General features: G+C 40.7%; 1 long non-coding RNA gene across 1 annotated transcript in view; it reads right to left on the bottom strand.

Annotated features, from left to right (window-relative positions):
• Positions 1-19056, bottom strand: part of LOC148186633 (uncharacterized) — a 77901-nt gene that overhangs the window by 47705 nt on the left and 11140 nt on the right. The gene's annotated exons all lie outside the window — the stretch shown is intronic.

Consider the following 19056-nt stretch of genomic DNA (forward strand, 5'->3'; position numbering starts at 1 on the left):
AGATGGGCAAAATGGTGGACCCAGCTCTGTCCAGGCCTCCAACCCTCCCCTCTCTCTCTCTGTGCCAGCATTGGCTTGCCAGGCTAAGAGTGCCAGAGAGCTAGCCCCTCTCTCCCCCTTGAGGGGTGTCTCTGTGTGGGGTGGTAAGGGCTTGGCACAGCAAGCTATAGAGCATTGGTAGTAGAGGTCAGCGTGTGCGGTTAGTGCCCTGCGGCAAGTCAGGGCTATATCCAAACCTCTGCCTGCTTTGGCAGAATAAAAACAAACGTGAGGTAAGGGGGGGAAGGTGAAAGGGATAGCAAGAAACTATAGGAGAGAAAACCTGATTTTCTGACATAACTAAGGAAAAATTTTCAGCTTTTTGAACAATACTTAGCATCAGCAGCTCTGCCAGGCTGAACAGTGCTTAAAAGGGATACTTCCAACACACTTTGTATCATAACAATGTGGGTAGTAGGCCTTTGTGTAATCAAACTATGGTAAACTTCCCTTCATCGAATTATAGTCCAGATCTTCCTGCTCATCTCTCAGATCAAATTTGCATCACCTGGCTTATGCTGGCTCTAGGGTTGTAGCTCAAGCTACAGACTGTAATTCCACATTTTTGTGTGCCTGCCACCACAGACACAAAGAGTGAAAAAGCAGAAAAAGAAAGATAGCCCCCCTCTCTGTTTCAACCACAGACCAAACTCCTATCAACCAGTAAAACTAGGCATTACTATTAACCAACATTCTGTTACTGTATTGCCTGTTTGTAGCTTAAAATGTTTTCGGAAACATATTTTAGTGCACTGTATGGCTGTAATACAAGAATTTGTGAATAGAAAGTCCTGTTTCCTGGATTGTAAAAATGGAGGTTTAAAAAACTGAGATCAGTAAAATTAAGCTGTGCAGATAAAATATGTTTAGAGTTCCGTTACCGTGTTGTCTACATCTCGCCTCAAATGTTTTCAGAGACATAATTTAGTGCATCATTGAGCTGTAGTCCGAGATCGTTTGTTACCGGCCAGCTGTCATATTGCAGCATTGTAGCATTAATTTCAAAAGTATTTGTGTTCTTTCTAATGCATAGAAAGCCCAATTTTATGAAAAGACTCCGACAGTGAAATACTTCTTTAAGTGTAATGCAAACAGTAGCACGGCAACAACCTCACAATGGCAATGCTCGCATGCAGATTTTTAGCAGTCTAATGCTTCACCCAGGTGAGCGTACTAATATCAGCTCAACTGGCAAGATGCAATGATGCAATGCCACTAGTTACCCTCCGCCTCCACCTTAAGCAGCGCTAAAACACTGATCCAAGTTACGTGTTCACATATAGCCAAGTATTCACAAACCTCTGTTCCTGCTGATGTCTACTGTTTACTTGTTCTCCATCCTGTTTATGACGTGCCCCCCATACACACACACAGAAAGGCAGGTTTGTCTGTTGCATCACCATGTACACAGCTCTGCTCTTCTGCCAATGGAAAAACAGTCCTTAGCGTATTTCTAATGGGTTTACCTGAGTTCTGGAAAAACCCACGAGCACACGCTCTGTCTCTTTTTGGTCAATATGTGCCTCCTTGTGGTTGTTTTAAGTCAAGTTAATTTTCTATCTTTTTTTGGGTTTTTTTTTAGTTTGTTTGTGGCCATTTTGAGTCTCTTCCTGGTCAGAACATGTTAATTTGACAACTGATATTTTGCAAATGAATGCCAGGGGGCCCCCTGATACCTTGGGCCACTGGGCCCCTGGCCTAGTAGACTTGCTGAATAATCCATCCATGGGTACATCCTCTGGGGACAATACATGTGTTTACAAAATTTAAGTCCATTCAATACAGAAATAACTGCAATAAAAATGGCAAAAGTTGCCACATGTTGTGACATTTCTGTAACCAATCAATATTTTTCATGAATATATCAGTACATGTTCTAGAGGAAGCCATCTAGTATCTCTCCTCCTCTTGCTTTCTTTGTTTCCCTTATCACCTACTGACCTGGCAGGTCTTCCATGAGTCATTAATGTTTAAGCAATAATGTGAATAATGAGGCCATAGCGCTGGCCATTGCTATACAGCAACATTCACCTGAATATCAGTATGCATGTTTCTGCACCCCACCATTGCCTGCTCTCTGCCAGCTCTAGGGAGCAAATCAGCAGGTCACTGAGTCTGCTGTATAATATCTGCAAGAAGGCATGTATACAGTTTGTGTGGATGTGTGTGTGCACTTGACAAGGTTGGAAGAGGGTTGATGTGGGAAGGAGCAGTACTATGTCTGAAATTGGATCTATGCTAGTTAGCTATTCACATCACAGCACTTTGCAGAGCTGGAATAAATGACATTTGAAAAGCACGCTGCAAAGTCATATTGTTTAGCTGGCTCTCTGCCCATAATAACGAGCATCTTTTGTAGTTTTAACAGGTCTGTTTTGATGCTGGTGGAGATTTAGCAACACTCCTCTTGAAGTTCCCTTTAGCTGCCGCGAACGCTGACTTTAATGGAAAAAAAAAAAAAAACATATAAAAAACATTTGTGCTCCGTTCCAATTATTCGTAAAGGGAGTACAAAAAAGATGAATGCTATTTGAAGTATTTGAAGTCATTAGTGTAATGATTTAATTATTTATGAGTGCCTGGGCATAACTTAGTATGGTAAAAGCTTTCAAGATATTATTGAAATGAAATGCAAATGGTTTTTCCTCTCTGTGCATGGAACGCCTGGAAAATAGGTTTCAGTCAGCTCTTTTTGTCTCCATGACAGGAAGAGAATCTAAGTTTTGTGTACATCTTCCATTGTTCTATTTTTGTCTCTTCAATTTTTAGTTCTCCTCCCCCTATCATAACCGAGCCTGTCAGCGCTTTTTTCTGACACTTTACTTACCCCCTACCACTGTGCTTATGTGTCTGTACATGCCGTGTCTATATATTCAAGATTTAAGACAAACACAATAAACAGAGCAGGTTGGACAGCCATGAACCTCAGTAGGTGTCTGAGAGATTACATAGATTGACATGGAAGTAGAAGTAGCAACTCAATTATGTCCTCTTGATTTCCACTGTCTCCAGCAGAGCTTTATCACACGAACGGACACGCTGTTCTGGTGCATTTCTTTGATATCATTCATTTTTGTGCTGTTGCCAGGTACTTTTATTCCCGGGATGATGGTGAACTTGCCAGTCAGCCTGTACGCACGCTGATTCTTTGGTTTTCTGCCCGCTCACAATCGAACGCGGGGCATAATCCTATGTGTGTTTCGCTCTCGGCTCAATCATCTGGAATGACAGAATTAGGGAGGAACATGGCACAGCACAGTGCCTGCAGGGCAGAACAGTACTTTGCACAGCACCTGTGTGTCAGCCTCAATGCTGGTGTGTGCTTTTGCTACATGCTATTTCTGACTTAATTTTACCCTCTTCTGCTTGACAACCCTCTTCCACCCCCCTAGTAAAGACAGCATAACTTACTCCATAATGTGCATTGATTGCCTCAACCACCACCGTAAGTCATCCATGGTCGCCAAATCCATACATGACATGGGTCGGTGATGGAGCGACGGGGAGGCGATGCATGATTTGTGAGGAGGTCACAGTATGCACAGCGGATATGACAAACGGCTTAATTTCAACATTTCCTCTTCCTTGCTGTTGGAACTCCTGATGTGAAAATCAGATCTCTTGAATACATTTGTATTTTAAAGACAAGAGCACAGCTTGCTTAAACACAGTCGTCTTTCTGCAGCTTACAGACACAGCTTGATGGTATTTTAGCATTTTGTCTAAGAGTAAAAATAGTTACATTGTGAAAACATAAAATGTTTAAAGCTTCTTTTAAATGCATCATTATAAAAGCCTTTATAGTCAGTGGTTGATAAAGTATTCACAACATTATAAGGTACTGTTTGCATTTTCAAACAGCATGGCTCACTGTTACAAGAGAAAGGCTTTGAGGAGCAGGACTAATCGATGAATTTGGTAAATATATTGGTGTCTCACGTTACACATTTGGCTAGAGTTTGGTTACTATTATGCTGCTAGTTTGTAAGGTTGCTACTGTTTGTAGGAAATCGCTGTCACACTCGATATTTTGCTTTACGTCCTGCGTCACACAGAATGTTGCGTGCCTTATGTGCATTCTTGTCAGCTCAAATAGTTTTTTCTCATCACATTCTGGATAAGCCAGCAAAACCACAGCCTAAACAGTTATTTATTAAATTAATCTTTTGCCTGTTTAGCTGTAAAATAGGAAATATTGCTCCGGCTGGTGGGCGGTGCTTGGCTTGGTCACACATGTAATTAAAGAAACTTGATTCATATTTCATCAGTGCTGCCTAGTTTGACAGTCTAATTTTAGTTCAAGAGCAGTGACTGACATGACTTAAAGCTGTGCTAGAGACTCCTAAGCTCTGATAGGTTGTTTTCGTTCAGGTACAGTGGATTCTTGAAAACCTCATTGGAAACAATACAAGGAGGCAGAAGACCATTGTCTTTTCACAGATTATCTGTGTCATGTGCTACTGTGTGGATGCAGACACAGTTTAAGCAACTATGAGAACAACACTAGGTTAAAACCTAGTATAAGGCTAACCGTGGTTCCCAACTTTTTTCCTTCAGGGACTTCTTTACTATCACTGAGTAAACTGAAGATATATTTCAGGGATATTTTATATTAAATTAAGAGAAAGGTTGAAAATAAGGCAATGTGCCTGTGGCCCCAGGCCCCCAAATCACTACATCTGCCCCTGGTAATAATAATAGTGACAGGTCAGTGAAACGGCTGAATGAGACACGGAGCGATGCATCCTGGTGTTTCTAAATAATTCCATCTAAAGTCTGACTAAACCTGAAACTAAAACAAAGTAGTCTGTAGAAGTCTAAAGAAGTCACTTTCCACCTCTGAATATTTGTCTGTTGGTTAATTCAGACAATTTGGTGCTTTGAAGAGAAGCTCCGCTCTGTTTGTTTGCCTCTCTCTAAGTGCTGCAGTGTCAGGCAATCAGCTGTTTGATCCACAATAATGAAACGCTGCTTGGTTGTCAAATAATCGGCTGCATTCTACAGTCAAAGTTGTTCACTGCATTACATGACTGTTCAATACTTTGTACAGTAAAAACAATACAGTGTTTTGGTGTCATGAGAGCATGAAACTGACCGTGAAAGCATGTGTCACACGCCAGGAGCTTGAGAGTTGGAAACCCTGAAATATATGTTAAAATTCAGCACAATACACTTACCGCTAGACACAGTCACACAGTGGAGGGGAGCTACTTTCTCTGGAGCTCTTCCCACTGATCATAAACAAATCCTCCCTCTGCAGCTCCAGTATACAGAAATAGTTTATTTTGTATGCCTTCATATTTGACATGCATCCAATAAACTTATCTCATACTGTATGTATGTATTATTCACTCTTATCCAGTCTGCATCAAACCAAAATAATTCTGAAATTCTGGGTCCTTTTGTCCTGCATTATCACAGGAGGTGCATGCGGGTGATCATACTGTATATAGCATGAACATGCACTCATGAACAAAGACGGTCACGAAGGTGCACTGCGGTGTCAAAGCCACAACCATTTAGGTAAAATACATTTAAGTATTTAGGGACTACTGAATGTGGTATGCCAGGCAAAAATTTCAGCTTACATTAAACCAGATAAATACAATGTTAATCCATTACTTAGATTTTTGGCCTTGAGGGGTGTTTTTTGTTAAAGAAAATTCTAAAAATCACTATCCTCTAAATTTCTTTGTATTAACCTTCACTTTTACTAAAAACCCCACTCACATTAAGTATAGCAAACCAAAAGCTTTACAAGACCTGCCGTGCCTTGTGATGGTTGCTGACGCTGTGTTCACACTGGACACAGAAGCGTCCCAATATGCTAATTGTTGCACAGCCACCTGTCAGCAGTCGCCAGGAGCGCACTTCTCTGCGCCAGTCTGCAGCGATTTTCCTTCTCTGCTCCTTTCTAATCACACAAAGCGCTATCCCTGTTTCTCTGCCCCTGCTTACTTGTGTGTCTCTGGCTGTGTGTCTGTGTGCGTCTCTGTGTGCCTGTCTGTCTCTGTGTGTCTGCTTGCCTTCTTCCTCTCTGTTTAGACACAACTGACAAGGATTTTGTAATCACTGTATGCATATTTAACATTTATCATGATCAGATCATGTATATCACATGTAATATATCTTTTCTATTGTTCATAATAGAGTATTTAGTATGTTTTTTCTGCCAGATTCACTCACGGCTCGCAGAAAAAATATACAAGCTGTCCTACTGCTAAACACAGGCACTGAAAGCGTCCAACGTTCAATGGAAAATCGGCGTGCTTTGCGGCCATTTCCCAGCCAATGTGAACCCAGTGTAAGTCCCACTGATAAAAAAGTACTGCATGACATCCCAACACTCAACAGAGACATCATTATTTAAAATAACGATATATTTATATGTTGAAGAAAGACCTTTCCGTCCATATTAGCTTCTCAGTGCCCAGTACTGCATACCAGACTGTCAGCATCCAAGACATCCACAAATTAGGCATAGGAATCTACCAGGAGCACTTGATTATAAGGGGGAGGTAAAGGTCAGGCCATTCATCACCCAACATACCTGGTCATTACGGCAACACCAATGAAAACTGTGACAAATGAACCCTTCTCACTTTAATGGACTTGGCATTCTGGTATTCTGAACGCACACTCCAGCATGACTTGGAGTCAACAACCCACATTCATTCACTGTAGAGAGCTGGAACACTTGTAACCTCTTCAGCCAAGACCAATTGCAATTAACAAGCACCTACTTAGAATAAGGGATATGTAATGGATGAGGACGTGGGAGGAAATGGATGAATGAGAGAACAAGCATTGTGTCATTATGCAACCTTATAAAAGAGGCTTTGTGGAAGGAGAGCATGGGAAGAATTCATACTCTGTTCCCGTGCCTCGGCGCTCTAATCCTCGGCAGCTTTGTGTTTCCTTTTTGTCTCTCTCGATTCCCATCTCTGTGCCATTCTACGCATGTTACTGTGTGTACTGTGCCGATTTGGATTTGTGTGGGCATCTGAGAATATGCATGTCTAATGCTTTTCAAATTGTAGAAGTGCAGATCCTATTTCTCCTAAATACATTTTTAAAAATACAGTAATTTTGGCAACAACTAAAGCTGTTGGCTCAGTGTTATCAATGAGGGGACGAAGCAAAGCGGTAGCTCCAGGGACCTTGCATTTTCCCCAACTCTCCCACTGTGTTTTCCCATTGACAGCGCTCTTTGCTCTTCGGCCCGAGCCCCAAACACAAGAGCCATCCCCCAGTGGCAGTAATTACTGCACCGCTCAACTGAAATGACAAATGAACAAATGTCACAAAACTACGGCATGCTTGCTCCCTCTTTGCCTCAACACACTCACACAATACACAATACACAATACTCACACACACACACACACACACACACACACACACACACACACACACACACACACACACACACACACACACACACACACACATTAGGGCACTGAAATCTTCTCCCTCTTATCCACACACACAAATAATGAAAGTTTTACTGCAGGAAGGCAATCGAACAGGTGAATGCTGTGACAAGTGTGCACACTCCTTCTGTGAGACAGCGAGAAATAAAAGGAGAGAGAGGATGAGAGTCTGTTGGATGGCCTGTCAGGAAGCAGGCAGCCATGTCCGTAGCAGCAGGGTCGTATGCCGAACGCTAATTACATTGATAAATGGTGTTGGCTGCGCGTCCCGCTACCAGCGATTTAAGGCCTCGATGACCCTAACTATCACCATACGTGAAGGACAAAGCATGCAGGGTGCAAGGAAAAAGAGAGGGACAAGAAGCTCTCTCTCTTACTGAAAAAAAAGGAAAGATTTGATTCTTGTTGACATTACCCGCCTGTATTATCATCATTTCATGGCGCCCACAAAGCTAATTGAATCTGCACCTCCACCCTGCACTGAATCCTCTTTACTGCTGGCAGGACCACCTTCATTACACTCTTTTTGGTAACAGAACACTTCACATTCGACACATGACTCACACTGGTACACGCAGAAGATGGAACGCGGGTGCACCGCTTCATTTCCACTGTGGCCGCACTGACAGAGGCAACATAATGCATGTTTACAAGTTGTGTGAGAAAAATGGGGAGGGGTGAGAAAGAGGGGTGGGGGTTCTCACAGGGGATAAATTCAAGCTTTTTGCTCACATCATGTAAGGGCTGAGACAGGCTGTGGATTTGTGTGTGTGATTACATGTGTGAGGTCGAGGCAGACTGAGGAAAGAGAGAATACTGAGGATAAGAAAAGGAATAATATTCATGTATGTGCATGTTTCTCTGTGCTTGCCTTTTTGTATGGCAGAGCGAGAGCAGGGTGCCCTGTGATTGATTCTCCCTCTGTTTCCCATCGTACGCATCATCAAAGGGAGACATGGTGATCTTGAATACAATTAAGAAGGCTCAGCCCTGACACTACTGTAATCAAACAGACCGGGGGAGAAGAAATGAGGACGTCAACTCCTGGCTGCTGCATTTGCACTTTCATCTATTGCCCTTTTCCCATCCTGTCAGTTTTCTGTCGATGTGAGGGATGTGTGTACATAACGGGGTCGATGACAGGGCTAACTTATCAGGTCTGAGTCATCCGGCACCTTTCCTGTGCAATCCTTTGAGGAAAATGCTGGGTTAAAAGTCAAATATTCCATATTATTTGCTCATTCTTAACCTCTGTATAATGTATAAACGCAGAAGTGAGACCAAGTCATTGTTTTCCAAGTCACAAGTCAGGCTGTCTGCATCCAAGTCCTAAGTCCCAAGTCCTGGAGTCAAGACTGGCAAGTCCTGTGTTAACTCCAAAATCAAGACAGGCAAGTTCTGAGCCAGGTCCCAAGTCAAGGTTGACAAGTCCTGAGTCCGGTCCCAAGTCAAGACTCACAAGTTCCTTGCTTAGTTCTTAATCAAGTCCCAAGTCAAGACAGGGAAGTCCTCAGTCACGTCCTAAATCAAGACAGACAAGTTCAGAGTCTTGTCTTAAGTCAAGACAGGAAAGTTACGGGTTAAGTCTCAAGTCAAGATTAGCAAGTCCTGGGCAAAGTCCCAAGTCCTAAACTTTGAGTTTTGAGTCCTAAACAAATCATAATATGCTCATAACCAGTTATGGTGCGATTTTATAAGATTTTAAACTTACAAAAATCAAATGAATGCTTAAAATTTGCATTTATTTGATAACAAGTTTGGCAAAACAAGTGCAACTGAACTTTATCATAATGCTAACATTGCAATTCCATAGCTTAATAGCACTGTTAATAAAGTACCGTAACAAAAGGATTCTAGTGTGTTTCTGTTTGTTTGTATAATGTAAATAAAAATGTTGTAAAATAGTACTTTGACGTCCTATGACATTGCTGACAAATGGCTCAAGTCTGAGTGAAGGCATCTGTCATCGGTTTTTAACTCCAAATTTAGTTGTCGTATTGTGAGTTTGGCAAATTGAGTGCCAAATGTCAATTAATTTGTGACTCGAGGCTGACTCGTGTCCAAGTCATTTGACCTGAGTCCACACTTCTGGTTCAAGGCATTGGTTCCCAAAGCTGTGTATACTGGACAGCGGTGAACGGTGACATCTCAAACTTATCAAAAATATACAACAAACATCTTCCTCACTGTATTTAAAACCTTGTTAAAGAGCAACTGCCAGAGTAAGTGACGGGAAAATTATCACTGTAAAAAGAACTTAAAGAAATGCTGATCCAGCTCAGCCCCCAACACAGTCTAAGATGGCCGGAAGAAGTAAAATTTGATTTTACTGTGAAAACTCCAAGGCTCACAGCTTTTTATGAAGGGGGGGCTGTTTCACACCTGAATGCCTCGTCTACAGGAGAAACTTTTTTAAATGCAAAATGGTGCCAAATAAGTTGAAGATATATCTTGAGACACCCTCTTTAACCAGCAAAAATATTGACGGGCCTTCAAGGACTGCACAGCGTTGTTTGCCTGCTTGGTGGCTGAAGGGATTAGAGTTGAATTTGACCATATTTGCATCAAATACAGAGGGACAGAAGATGATGTGAGAGCATGAGAAAGCGGGGGTTTCAAGTTCAGCTTTTTGTGGCAAGTGCAGAGAGATAAAACATAGCACAAACTATTTTTGAAAGGCATTATCACTTCACATGAACTCTTGACTGTAATTTTAGAGGTATTTGGAATGCAACAGAGAAACTGTGATCCACTGTTAGTCAAAACTGCTCAAGTCTTCACTGCAGGGGCCGACGCATTCGGGCCATTCTGACATCCATCTGTTCCCATACTAACCCATTTACAGAGCACATTACAGGCTTAAACAATGAGCTGCTTAGCCTTCAACTCATCTCAACTCGCAGCATGCTTGATTTTATACTGCAAGTGAAGAGTAAAGTATTAGAAAGAGGAAATTGAGCTATATTAGCTGCTATATAATACATCAGGAGAAGATTCAATGCTCATCCTCTTGGCTGCACATGACTAACATTTACATATGAAAAGTCTAGTCCTCAGAATGAAGTGTGGGCTAAGAAATCATTTTATAAATGGATATGGAACTATTTGCCATGATTAGAAGATTTATTTGACAGTAAAAACCTGCGAAAGGAGAATTGTTGAGAGGTTTAGTGTGGGTAGGATGTTCAAACGAAGCCATTTTTATCCTTTTACTTTAAAGGCTCAAAGTAAAGAGAGTGCAATTATTTTCTCACCAAATCAAGGCGAACAACCTTATTCATACGTCAGATACCCAAACAAAGACAAAAAGTTATTAAAAACACAATTCCTGGAAAGCACTCTGCACTCTGTCATTAAAAGTAAGGTCGCTAAAACTGTTTCAAAAGCATTTTGTACTTTGCTTTGGGGTTTCATCAAGGACACTTTGTTATTTAATAGGTAAGTCATCATTTAGCTAATCAGAAATATTTCACAGGGGCATGCCTCACCAGCAGAAATTAGACGTGAACAACTGAAGTGCCAAATTCAATGATGCTTTATAAAATATTAAGTATGTCAGCCATGGTCCCATGGTCTCCTAGGAACAATCCTTTTACATCATTCTGGATTACATGATTGACAACCAGTAACAAGTGTCTATCTAGGTACTGTGTGGATATTAGCCTGCAAGAACAAAAAATAAAGTTGCTGGCACCTTTTAATATTTAAGCATGCAGCAATCCTTTTCCTAAACAACTGAATTGCAAACATTTTGTTGTACCTTATGGAATCTAACAAAGATTTTAAAACACCTCATGGTTTTCAGAGTTGTTCAATATGAATGTTGTGCTTGGTAAGTGGGTTGGTATTGCTCATGATATTACAAATACTAAACCCTGTTAGATAACAGAACTATGTCTTTATCTAAGACAAACACCCACAGAAAGGACCCAAAATAACTTCCACACAAACTGTACTGACTAAAACCAATAAAAGTTATCAGGTAACCTCCTATTAAAATATATATATATGTAATTAGTAGGTGAATTAAGTAAGTCTTCACAAAAAATAGATACGAATGCACTTAACCAATTCTAAAGTCTCAAAACCGGCTGTCAATAAGTCAGAGAATTCATGTTGCAGAGGCTCTGTGTGAAAGTCAAAGAGTATGAGTTTGCTGAGCCGGCAGCTAACAACTAACGGTGCTCACTCTTAACTGCTAAACAATGGCAACAGTGCTGACAGAACTAATGTTATTAACAAGGAGTGGGTGGTAGGGGGGTCAGAGGTAACAACCCTATGAGCACGTGGCAGAGTGGTGGTAGCAAGCTACCCAGTGGGATATGCAGGTGTGGCTGAGCAGGCCTACCTCAACAAACTACAGAGAAGCTCAGACTACAACACACAGAGGTATGACTTCATTCTCTGCTCAGCATGCTACTACTCCACCATATCTTTACATAGCAAATGCTGCTATATTTATGTTGTGAGTTTCACATACAGACCCTTTAAAGTACTGTTATTCATCAACAGATCAATTATGTGGAAAGCAACAATGTTGGGCAAATTACTTCAAAACTGTAACAAATTATTTATGACATATTAGTACACAATAAACCACAATAGTTTACTGATTATTCAGCAATAAAACATGCTCTCATTACTCATCCTCTAATCACATCATTGTAACATGTTATTATGTAATACGTTACTGCCAAACGCAGTTAAGGAAAAATATATCTCTGACCTGTTTTTTTTACTGGAACAACCATCTGCATGATCAGAACGCATCTTTCTGCTGTTCAATGCGCTTTAGGTGAAACAATGTGCCCACGTTTCCATCAAAAATTACAGCAACAGTAGCTTGGAATATTGTGATATAGGTTGTTAAAGAAAAACTTAGGAGGCAAAAGTCTAGCAGACCATCAGCAAATGAGTGGGGAGATGGCACAAGTAGAAGTCAAACCCCTCTCATCTGGACACACTGTGATTACAGAGCTGATTGAAAATTGACAAAAGTTTCCTTGAGTAACTGTAGCAACTTGAATTCAACCAGTGACCGTAAAAACAGTAAGATGAGGGAGGCATACGCATGTAAGCAAGACACAGATACATAAAGAAGATAGCACAACATCAAAAACCTGTGTCCTGCCTTTAAGGAGAGGGAGTTCCTCAGTGTTTGGCAAGGGTGGTGTTGAAAACCACTGATGATCTCAAGCTGTGCTGTTTTACAGGGCGCCCAGTTATAAGATGCCTCTGTTGCGTGCCTCTTTCTACACGCCACAGCAGCTGGCAGCCAATCATCAGGGCTTTATATATCCAGCAGCCCACTAAGGTCATGTGGAAATGGGCAAGGTTTCATCTAAAGTAGGCTGCAAAAACAATGGATGCATCTGAACAGGTCTGTTGATCAGTCCTAGGGTTTGTTCAAAGCATGAAGAGATGCACTTTGTTTACTGTCCACACAAAATAAAGAAAAACTCCCGTGGGACTTTTATTCATTTTGTATGTCTTTCATGCAACTGGCAAATCACCTTAAATTGCCATTGTGCTATGAATAAAACTGCCTTGCCTAAAGCAGCCAAGGCTCCAAAGTTCAATCACCACACAATATAAAAGAGCTGAATGGAGAAAATTACGCACTTAGAGACTTAAGAGGAGCAAGGTTAAAAATGTAATGTTTGTTCTGAGGATGCTAATGGAAAGGCCACAAGATCAATAAAACATGCTCAATATATTGCATGCATCAGATGTTGTTACCACTGAAGAGTGTCATCCAAAGCAACAAGATTTATATTCTAGAGACGGTGAATATTCGCAGCAAATTTCATGGAAATCTGACCATTAGTTGGCAAGATTTCTTGTCATGGATCACACTGTTGGTCATGGAGGGAAATTTGACCTGTCAGTGGTGCATAAAAGGTCAAGGGTTCACCAAAATTATTAGGAATCATACAAGAAGGCATGAATACCCACACCAAATATTTCCTAACCAATGGATTAGTTGACATAGCCTTTTTTAGGCTGTGTATGTCATATTGAATGTCATTGGTGGGTCCATCTGTGTTCTTATCTTTTTCTTTAAATTGAAACTCCCACTCAGCCATTTGCAAAAAGCTGTGATGTACAATACTGCATTTGTACTGTATAAACACATTTATAGTAGTAGAAGTATACGGAGAACACTGGATACAGCATTGGAGACAGAGCCTCATTCATAACTACGAAAGTTACTCAATGGCCAAAAAATGCTTGATTTCCAGTTTGAAATTACCTGGAGCTTCCAGATAATTGGGCTCATAGAGCAAGCACACTAGAGATTACGGCAGGCAGCAGCTAGGTTCTGCCAGCTGAGCAGATAACAGTTAACACTTCACTAACTTGAACTACAGTAAGTTTGAAGAAGCAAACAAGAGTACTGGGGCACAAAAGGTGAGTGATGTAAAGCTGTCAACGCCATGTTACTTTGGTTTCAAAGGTCACACAAAAACACAAACAAACCAAATCAAAGGTAGTGGTAAACCAGCAACTTCTTGTGATCTGTAGAGGTGTCTGTGGATGGAGGAGGTAATAAAAGGCATTTTAGTCTCCCAAACAAATGGCCTTTAAAAAAAACTCCAAAAGAGTCCATTGACAGAAACAGTTATTTTAGCTAACAGCACATGAGAGTTGCTGGTCTTCTGCCGACTGTATTGTACAGTTTGTTTGTGTGAAATTTGGAACTGAACTAACATGGTGTCCACAGCAGTACACGGATTTTTATGTACCAACGTCAATGTGCACAAACCTAAGTCAGGTCACATTGAAACAAGCATTTTGACACTAAAACATATTTACTTTGACCAAAATTAAATTTATTGGATTTAAAAACATAAGGAACACTACCGGAAAGCTACGGAATGAAATAATAATAATTAGGCAGGCACAATATCAGACTTTTTGGTGATATCCTATATGCCAATATGTAAAAACTTGTTTGGCTAATAAATAATACAGATAGAAATATCCACTTTTTTCACCACCTTATTTTAGTAATCATCATGTCTCTTCTGTGATGGAATTAACAACATATTATGCATACTCATGTCATTATAGCCTACCAGCAGATGGATACATGAAATACAAAGCTTTTCAGTGTATGTATTATTCATTCATTGCAAAAAATAAGAAAAATACTTCAGCTTAGGGTTGATGTTTCACTTTGTCAATAATTAAAATATATATATTTCTTTGCAATATTGGCAGAAATCAGCATCTTGGCCAATTGTGACATTTCATTATCAAAACAAATATCTGCTTACACCGATGACATGGAGATATTATTGTGCATCCCTAAAAATAATAATAATATTAATAATGGAGTGTCAAAAAAAATTAAAGTTTATTTCAGCAAACAAGTGTCCATTAAAATGGACTAAGCCACAAATAACTGCCTGCCAGCTGGAGAAAAAAAGGTTCTTAGATCCCAGAAACAGACAGAGAATACCATTTAACTAAAATCCTCCACAGTACACAAGGACAGCCGCATACAAAAGAACTTATTCAGATGCTGTCTCTTCACATTGCAGAGGAAAAGTCTGCAGCAGGGAGAGACACTGTATCTTTATTCACCAACCAAGCAAGAAATGAAGTTAACGCTTCAAAATCATCCCCAAGATGATGTCTTTTTCCAAACCGCTCTTCCAGTCATTAGAGCTAGAGTGATAAGGATTAATGATCATGAGACAGCTGGGCCACTTTGGAAAAGAATATGACACTTAAAATAACAACAATCAATGCATTCAAATAATACTACAACTAAATAATGTTCAATTATTCTCAACATATTAATAAGTTTGGGGGGAACTCTTCTCTTGATTATTGGTGGCTTCAAAGGTTAACAGATGTTTTCGGTCTGCTTCCCTCTGTGCTTTCTCTGCGCGTGGATGGACTGTGTAAGTGAGTGCAGACCGTGCAATGTGTGCACAGTTAGCTGCTCACATTATTAGTTAAATAGACAGAGGGAATTATGCACAGAAATGTGTTGGCAGCATTATGCATATTAATGTGGGACTCTGCTTATGGCTTGTGCTGCTGCTAAGCAATTTCTAGGATGCTGTTTAAAGGGCTGTATTGTGAACAAAGGAAATACTTTTAAGCTGTTCTGCTCTAAAAGGTAAAATGAGGTCTCTAAATGTATCCTTTGTAACTAAGAAGAAAAATGAAGGCAGAGAGAGTTTGCTGGAGGTCACACGGATTAAGTGTTCTCAAACAGCATTCAAAAAAAAGATGAACAGCATTTTTTTTGTCAGACTTTACTGCTTTTGTAGCTAATTCAATGCAATGTATTATAAGTGTTCCTGTCCTCTGATATTTCGTTGCGACCCATTCAGTAACGTGTCATACAGCTCAGCACACTCCCCCCATGCTCTCTACGTTTGGCTCGTCATCTCCTTCTCATCTTTGCTTCTCCTCAGCCAACAAGACAAGTTCAGCAAGGGGAAGCCTGTTGCCAGGCAACAGCCCAGAGTGTATGATTAAAACTTTGATTTCCAATCTATCACCTGGGAGACTGATGTGGCTTCTTTCCCTCTGATGCTCTGTAGAGCAGCTGGGATGGACTCATGCACAGCAGCTCCCCACTCGCCAAATGAATCTTTACTGTGAAATGAAACATTTGGTTCACATGGAGTCGTGCTTCCTCGCCTTCGACCAACTTGACATCGAGCTACACCTTCAGAATGTCATTTTGTGCCCTGCTTCAAACTTGTGCTCATCTAACTGGGTTCATTTGGGGATTTTGGAAGGAATTTGTTTCCTCTCCCTGCCTTCTGATTCTGCCGCTTTGGTCTTTTGTCCATTGTGCCATGACTCCAGATAAAAGTAACTCTAGTTAGTGTATAAGACAGATAAAAGAGTGAACAAAAACCTCATTCATGTCTGCTTTGTTGAATGACAACGGCCACACTGATGGAGGTGTTACAACCAGGTTTCATCATTATGATTGATTCTAATCCGTCTGAGGTGTTCTTATGTTGTGGGTGACTATTTGAAAAAGGAATGGAGGAGGAGGAAATAGAGCAAAAGTGTTTGTGTGTGTTTGTGTGTGTGTGTGAGCCTTTTCAGGTTCCCAGATGATGAGCAGTGTCAAGGCGCCTTAACAGTTTGGCCCAAGGCAATATAGTGATACATGAATGACATATTTATCCCTGGCATGGGATGTCTGTATAAAAAAATGACAAGTGTGTATGTATGTGCCCAACATGCACATGTTCAATATCTGTGAGTGTGTGTGTGTGTGTGTTTTTGTGTGTGTGCTAGCGATCTGTGATTCATCTAAATGCTCCCCTCTGGCATCCATGGCATCCCAATAGGTAGGAAATCTAATCTAGAGGCCAAGAGATGATAAGATGGTGGCACACAGAGGCAGGGATGAGACGATACTGAGATGAGATGTTGCGCTAAGAGGAGAAAAAGGGAAGAAAAAGTGGAGAGGTGGAATGGAAGGGTGAAATGTGACAGACATTTTGTGGCTTTGGGAGACAAGATGGAAAAATATAGAGGCCTGAGATTGGAGTGAGGAAGGAGACACAAGAGGGCTTGACAGTGGCCACCACATTTAAGAAGAAGAAGGGAGGAGGAGGAGAGGGGATGTGCAGAGTTCTGACAAAAACAAGCACCTGTCAGTAGCACGGCTGAACCACGGTGGACAGAGGTATTTTATAGATTCACCTCAGGTTGAATATGTATCTGTCTTTACCAAACAGGTGCAGCTCAAAAGCCAGACACCAGAAAACAGCTACTGTCAGTTGTTCAACAGGCTGCCTTTCTGCAAGGTAATGCATGCAAAAATAAATATTTGAAAAATAAATCAATAATAAACCAGAAAAAACACACATTTTATCAACTGTAGCTAAAACTGATTTTACATTTTGAGCTTTCACCAAACCACACTGCCCTGGCATCAACGGCTTCATCCAACACAGAGTAACATCAAGCAACACGCTGACATACAGAACACAGTGTACAGGAAACACACATACAGAGATCAATATCTCAGTTTAATCACCACTTCCAACATGAAAGATCAGTGGTGAGGACCTGCCAACATAGTGCAGAGCACCTTATCAACGAGGAGATGGATAAAAAGTGGGAGGGGTAGCAGGTCTAGAAGGCACTGCAGAAAGTTCACAAAAACACGCACGTTCAGACGACAAAAACCAAGGTGCCAAAGAGAGATAACACAAGGGAGGAAAAAACAGGGTCTGCATGCTAGATTATGCTCACGTAAATATTTAATTCAATTTCCACTGAGGTGACGCTTAGAGCTACATGCTCTTCATCAGACAAGTTAACAATGCAGACACACACCTTGAAATATTAGCTATGCCAGGTCAGCTAACAGATTATCTGACAGATCACCTGGTACCCAGTAGGCTCCCATTCATAAATACATATTTAGACAAAAACAATAATGCACATCAACTTTACACAATGTGGATTAGACATGTGGTGAAAGAAGAAAAAACAAAAATGAAAATGCAAAAATGTGTGTATATTTATACAGTATCATTCATGTAATAAACATACAACTGATTGATACAGAGGGCTGGTAAAGGAAGTGGATAACTACAATCCAAAACTGACTGACGACCACATATATAAATGCTGCAAATTTTCACAATTCCAACAATCACCAACCCTGGTTTGGTTGAAATAAACCCTCTATTCACTCAAATAGATGTGAAAATGTGATGGCTCTACACTTGCTAGAAGAGGCATCCCAGTGAAACTCTCTGACGTGGCTGCACTCTATCTGGTGAAATTTTTCAAGCACAAGACTGGAGTGGCGTCTCACACAATGTGCTACCACAGTAGGGAACACTGCATTGGCAAAATGGCAAGGACCCTGGGCAGGAGACTTAAGGAACATCAGAAGTAGAAGCTGACTGTGAACACCAGACCAAAACCAGGGAAGGGACAGGCAAGGGCTAAAAATCATCATGTCGGAGTAAGCCCCCCACTGCACTTGGGTCATGTGATGACAGCTGAGCCTGTTTCACTTGCTGAGTGTCAGATGTAGTTGCAAACTGGATTATTTGGTCACACAACACATTACAATTTTTAAAAAAAAATATTCTAAAGAGTAAAAAATAAATAGTAAATTTGCAAATATGATTAGGTAATGTTCAAAGTATAAACTAGAATGCATATGTACAGGGTTTCTTATTGCTGACTGATCCACACTGATATCATACTTAACTGGGAGACAAAACTAATGTAGCTGTGCTGAAAACTACAATTTCCTTTGTAAGGAGCAACAGTTATTCACTGTGTTTTAACCTCTTGGGCTTTTTGGCATCTATAGCCTCTTTCATAAATTATTCCCGGTATATTATTGGGATAACCTCTCATGCTCTGCTAGAGATTTTCACAATTCACAAATGCACCACATTCAGGAACATTCCAACCTTGGACTTTTTCAAACATAGCATGGCAATGCAGTGCAGCAGGAGGTGGTAATGGCATTTATGGATGACAACTGCCTTGAAGCTCGAAAGAAAAAAGAAGAAAATGGAGCAAGACCGGATGTGCGTGTACGCGGCAGAAGACGTTTCTGATTATT

Source organism: Plectropomus leopardus, chromosome 17 (genome assembly GCF_026936395.1).
Source record: "Plectropomus leopardus strain MGB_pleo_1.0 chromosome 17, ASM2693639v1, whole genome shotgun sequence".
Lineage (NCBI taxonomy): Eukaryota > Metazoa > Chordata > Actinopteri > Perciformes > Serranidae > Plectropomus > Plectropomus leopardus.